The sequence below is a fragment of the Piliocolobus tephrosceles genome, chromosome 18, assembly GCF_002776525.5.
Source record: "Piliocolobus tephrosceles isolate RC106 chromosome 18, ASM277652v3, whole genome shotgun sequence".
NCBI classification, from domain to species: Eukaryota; Metazoa; Chordata; class Mammalia; order Primates; family Cercopithecidae; genus Piliocolobus; species Piliocolobus tephrosceles.
In genome coordinates this window covers 35,118,548-35,124,658 of record NC_045451.1, presented here as the reverse complement: position 1 = coordinate 35,124,658, position 6,111 = coordinate 35,118,548, and positions in this window count along the sequence as shown.

The following is a 6,111-nucleotide window of genomic DNA, read 5'->3' as shown; positions in this document are numbered from 1 at the left end:
TATAGGCGCCCGCCACCACACCCGGCTAATTTTTTTGTATTTTTAGTAGAGACAGAATTTCACCGTATTAGCCAGGATGGTCTCGATCTCCTGACGTCGTGATCCACCCACCTCGGCCTGCCAATAATTTTTAAATGTTGATAACATGTTGAAATGAAAATATTTTGAGGTCGGGCACCGTGGCTCACGCCTGTAATTCCAGCACTTTGGGAGGCCGAGGCGGGCAAATCACCTGAAGTCAAGAGTTTGAGACCAGTCTGGCCAACACGGCGAAACCCTGTCTCTACTGAAAATACAAAAATTAGCTGGGTGTGGTGGTGGGCGCCTGTAATCCCAGCTACTCAGGAGGCTGAGACAGGAGAATCGCTTGAGCAGGGAGGTGGAGACTGCAGTGAGCCGAGATCATGCCACTGCACTCCAGCCTGGGTGACAGAGTAAGACTGTCTCAAAAAAGAAGGAAGGAATGGAGGGAGGGAGGGAGAGAGGGGAAAAAAAGAAAGAAAGAGAGATGAAAAGAAAGAAAATATTTTGAATATATTGGGGTAAATACAATATATTACTAACATTAATATTTCTTGTTTATTTTTAATTCTTTTATTAAATGTGGCTATGAAGATATTATAAATGACATGTGAGGCTTGCATTATATTTGTATTGCTCAGCACTGCACTTGATGCTTCTAGGAAATGTAGGAGATATTAATATTCCCATTTCAGATTTCAGAATATTAAAACAAAATAACTTTTAAAATTACTCAGTGAGAAACATCCCCTCCTTGACCAAACTCCAACCTAGATCCTCTGAGCCTCTTCTTTTTTTTTTTTTTCCGAGAAACAGGGTCTTGCTGTGTTGCCCAGGCTGGAGTGCAGTGGCACCATCATAGCTCAATGCAGCCTTCAACTCCTGACTCAGGCAGCCCTCCTGCCTTAGGCTCCTGCTTAGCTGTATGTGATGGTTAAGACTGAGTGTCAACTTGGTCAGTTTGAAGGATGCAAAGTACTGATCCTGGTTGTGTCTGTGAGGGTGTTGCCAAAGCAGATTAATATTTGAGTAGTGGGCTGGGAAAGGCAGCTCCACCCTTAATCCAAGTGGGCAGCATCTAATCAGCTGCTGGAGTGGCCAGGATATAAAGTAGGCAAAAAACCATGAAAAGGGTAGACTGGCTCAGCCTCCCAGCCTACATCTTTCTCCCATGCTGGATGCTTCCTACCCTTGAACATTGAACTTCAAGTTCTTCAGCTTTGGGACTCAGATTGCGTCCTTGCTCCTCAGCTTGTAGATGGCCTTTTGCGGAACCTTGTGATCATGTGAGTTAATACTACCCAATAAACTCCCCCTGTGTATATATATCCCCTATTAGTTCTGTTCCTCTAGAGAACCCTGACTAATACACTGTATTACAGGAATGTGTCATACCACCAGGCTGAGCCCTCTTCTTGACCACACCTCAATACTGGCCTCTTAAAAACTACAGATTCTCAGCCTATAGGGCAACATGGCAGATCCTGTCTCTACCAAAAATACAAAAAAAAAAAAAAAAAAAATGCCTGGGCTTAGTGATGTACACCTGTGGTCCCAGTTACTAGGGAGACTGAGGTGGGAGGATCACTTGCACCCAGATGATGGAGGTTGCAGTGAGCTGAGATTGAGCCACTGCACTCCAGCTTGGGTGACAAAACGAGACCCTGTCTAAAAAACAAAACAAAACAAAAAACACTACAGATTCTCAACACAAATGATATGCATATTGTGTATCTCCTTTATCCCCAAACTAAAACACTTGAATACTAACATAGTTTCTTTTTTAAATTGTATTTATTTATTTATTTTGAGACGAAGTCTTGCTCTGCTGCCCAGGCTGGAATGCAGTGGCAGTGGCTCCATCTCAGCTCACTATAATCTCTGCCTCCTGGGTTCAAGCGATTCTTCTGCCTCAGCCTCCCAAGTAGCTGGGACTACAGGCGCGTGCCACCACACCCAGCTAATTTTTTGTATTTTTAGTAGAGACAGGGTTTCACCGTGTTAGCCAGGATGGTCTCGATCTCCTGACTTCGTGATCTGTCCACCTCAGCCTCCCACAGTGCTGGGATTACAGGCATGAGCTGCCACCAGGCCCCTGCTGGGATTACAGGCATGAGCCAGTGTGTTCCGCTGAATACTGACATAGTTTCTAACAGCTCACTGTTGCATTCAGTTGCTACTGTTGCTACTTGACTGAAAAAGCTTCAGGCTGCCAAAAAATTTACTGTTTGTTTTAACCAACACCTTACAATAGGCCCCAACCTTCCTTTCTTAGATCATTTACTCAGGAGGGCTTACAATTGTGAATCCTTCTCCTGTCCCTTTGAGATGTACGTGTTTCTCCTACAACTCAGGAGCATCTTTCTCAAGGACCTGAAAGCCATTCCTTTAAAACATAATCAATCATCAGGAAGGTTAAGAACCTCTGTCTCCCAGTCTCTATGGGAAGGCAGTCAACAGACAGAGCTGGCCTAACTGCACCCACCAATCCTTTGTTGTTTATAGGATATTAACTCACACAGGTCCCGCAATAGGCCGTCTGCAAGCTGAGGAGCAAGGAAGCCAGTCCAAGTCCCAAAGTTGAAGAACTTGGAGTCCGGTGTTCAATGGTAGGACGCATCCAGCATGGGAGGAATATGTCGCCTGGGAGGCTAAGCCAGCTTTTCATTTTTTTTCCCTGCTTTATATCCTGGAAGTTTAACTTCCCTGAGACACCACTCATCCTCCTCCCTACTCCTTCATTCTCCCTTTGAAACGCTCTGTCAGCCAAGCTCACACATGTAATCCAAGCACTTTGGGAGGCCCAGGTGAGAGGGCTGCTTGAGCCCAGGAGTGGTGGCACGTGCTTGTGGTACCAAGCTACTCAGCCCTGCCACCTGTGAACAAATTGAAGCTGAGGTCAGTTCATGCTAGAACCCCTTTCCTATTGCAATAGTATATTACTAATTAAAATATGTCCTTACCAGTTTAAGTAGTATCTGGCTTTATCTTTCACAGCATTAATAAAAGGCTGAGTTAGAACACGTTGAATTTTAGATGTTATTTCAGAGCAAGTAGGCAAAGTAATCACTTCCTGAACTTCACGGAATACCCTAAAAGGGAAAATCACCACATTAAGTCCCAGAAAGGACTTTGGAAGGCCCTAAGTTGCTACTGCTGGAAAAGACACTGGCCAAAAGAAAAGAATAATTAAACTCCCAAAAAATATTAAGTCCAGATAGGCCAACTAGTTTGTGCCTACAGGGAAGAAAAGTTGTATTATTTCCCACAGATGTGCACAAACACTATCTCCAAACTCTAGCCCTAACTGCAAGTAAGGTAGAGAAAGACAAATAAAGATAGGGATGGGAGCAAGATGGCCGAATAGGAACAGCTCTAGCCTCCAGCTCCCAGCATGAGAGACACAGAAGACAGGTGATTTCTGCATTTTCAACTGAGGTACTGGGTTCATCTCACTGGGGAGTGCCAGACAATCGGTGCTGGTCAGCTGGTGCAGCCCGACCAGCGAGAGCTGAAGCAGGGCGAGGCATCCCCTCACCTGGGAAGCGCAAGGGGGAAGGGAATCTTTTTTCCTAGTCAAGGGAAACTGAGACATACAACACCTGGAAAATCGGGTAACTCCCACCCTAATACTGCCCTTTATCAAGGGTCTTAGCAAACGGCATGCCAGGAGATTATATCCCACACCTGGCCTGGAGGGTCTGACCCCCGCGGAGCCTCCCTCATTGCTAGTACAGCAGTCTGAGATCTAACTGCAAGGTGGCAGTGAGGCTGGGGGAGAGGCGCCTGCCATTGCTGAGGCTTAAGTAGGTAAACAAAGCCACAGGGAACCTCGAACTGGGTGGAACCCACCACAGCTCAAGGAGGCCTGCCTGTCTCTGTAGACTCCACCTCTGGGGACAGGGCATAGTTAATAAAAAGCAGCAGAAACCTCTGCAGATGTTAATGACTCTGTCTGACAGCTTTGAAGAGAGCAATGGATCTCCCAGCATGGAGGTTGAGATCTGAGAACGGACAGACTGCCTGCTCAAGTGGGTCCCTGACCCCTGAGTAGCCTAACTGGGAGACATCCCCCACTAGGTGCAGACTGACACCTCACACCTCACACGGCGGGGTACACCCCTGAGACGAAGCTTCCAGAGCAAGAATCAGACAGCAGCACTCGCTGTTCAGCAATATTCTATCTTCTGCAGCCTCTGCAGCCTCTGCTGCTGATACCCAGGCAAACAGGGTCTGGAGTGGACCTCAAGCAATCTCAAACAGACCCACAGCTGAGGGTCCTGACTGTTAGAAGGAAAACTAACAAACAGAAAGGACACCCACACCAAAACCCCATCGGTATGTCACCAGCATCAAAGACCAAAGGCAGATAAAACCACAAAGATGGGGAAAAAGCAGGGCAGACAAGCTGGAAATTCAAAAAATAAGAGCACATCTCCCCCTCCAAAGGAACGCAGCTCATCACCAGCAATGGATCAAAGCTGGACGGAGAATGACTTTGATGAATTGAGAGGAGAAGGCTTCAGTCGATCAAACTTCTCAGAGCTAAAGGAGGAACTACGTACCCAGTGCAAAGAAACTAAAAATCTTGAAAAAAGAATGGAAAATGGATAACTAGAATAATCAATGCAGAGAAGGCCATAAACGAACTGACAGAGATAAAAACCGTGACATGAGAGATACGTGACAAATGCACAAGCTTCAGTAACCAACTTGATCAACTGGAAGACAGAGTATCAATGATTGAAGATCAAACGAATGAAATAAAGCAAGAAGAGAAGTCTAGAGAAAAAAAGGAAAAAGAAATGAACAAAGCCTCCAAGAAATATGGGATTACGTGAAAACACCAAATCTACGTCTGATTGGTGTGCCTGAAAGTGAGGGGGAAAATGGAACCAAGTTGGAAAACACTCTTCAGGATATCATCCAGGAGAACTTCCCCAACCTAGTAAGACAGGCCAACATGCAAATTCAGCAAACATAAAGAATGCCACAAAGATACTCCTGGAGAAGAGCAACTCCAAGACACATAATTGTCAGATTCACCAAAGTTGAAATGAAGGAAAAAATGTTAAGGGCAGCCAGAGAGAAAGGTCAGGTTACCCACAAAGGGAAGCCCATCAGACTAACAGCAGATCTCTCGGCAGAAACTCTCCAAGCCAGAAGAGAGTGGGGGCCAATATTCAACATTCTTAAAGAAAAGAACTTTCAACCCAGAGTTTCATATCCAGCCAAACTAAGTTTCATCAGTGAAGGAGAAATAAAATCCTTTACAGACAAGCAAATGCTTAGAGATTTTGTCACCACCAGGCCTGCCCTACAAGAGATCCTGAAGGAAGCACTAAGCATGGAAAGGAACAACTGGTACCAGCCATTGCAAAAACGTGACAAAATGTAAAGACCATTGATGCTAGGAAGAAACTGCATCAACTACCAGCAAAATAACCAGCTAATATCACAATGACAGGATCAAGTTCACACGTAACAATATTAACCTTAAATGTAAATGGACTAAATGGTCCAATTAAAAGACACAGACTGGCAAATTGGATAAAGAGTCAAGACCCATCAGTGTGCTGTATTCAGGAGACCCATCTCACATGCAGAGACACACATAGGCTCAAAATAAAGGGATGGAGGAAGATCTACCAAGCAAATGGAGAATAAAAAAAAAAAAGCAAGGGTTGCAATCCTAGTCTCTGTTAAAACAGACTTTAAACCATCAAAGATCAAAAGAGACAAAGAAGACCATTACATAATGGTAAAGGGATCAATTCAACAGGAAGAGTTAACTATGCTAAATATACATGCGCCCAATACAGGGGCACCCAGATTCATAAAGAAAGTCCTTAGAGACTTACAAAGAGACTTAGACTCCCATACAATAATAAAGGGAGACTTCAACACCCCACTGTCAACATTAGACAGATCAGTGAAACAGAAAGTTAACAAGGATATCCAGGAATTGAACTCAACTCTGCACCAAGCGGACCTAATAGACATCTACAGAACTCTCCACCCCAAATCAAGAGAATATACATTCTTCTCAGCACCACATCGCACTTATTCCAAAATTGACCACATAGTTGG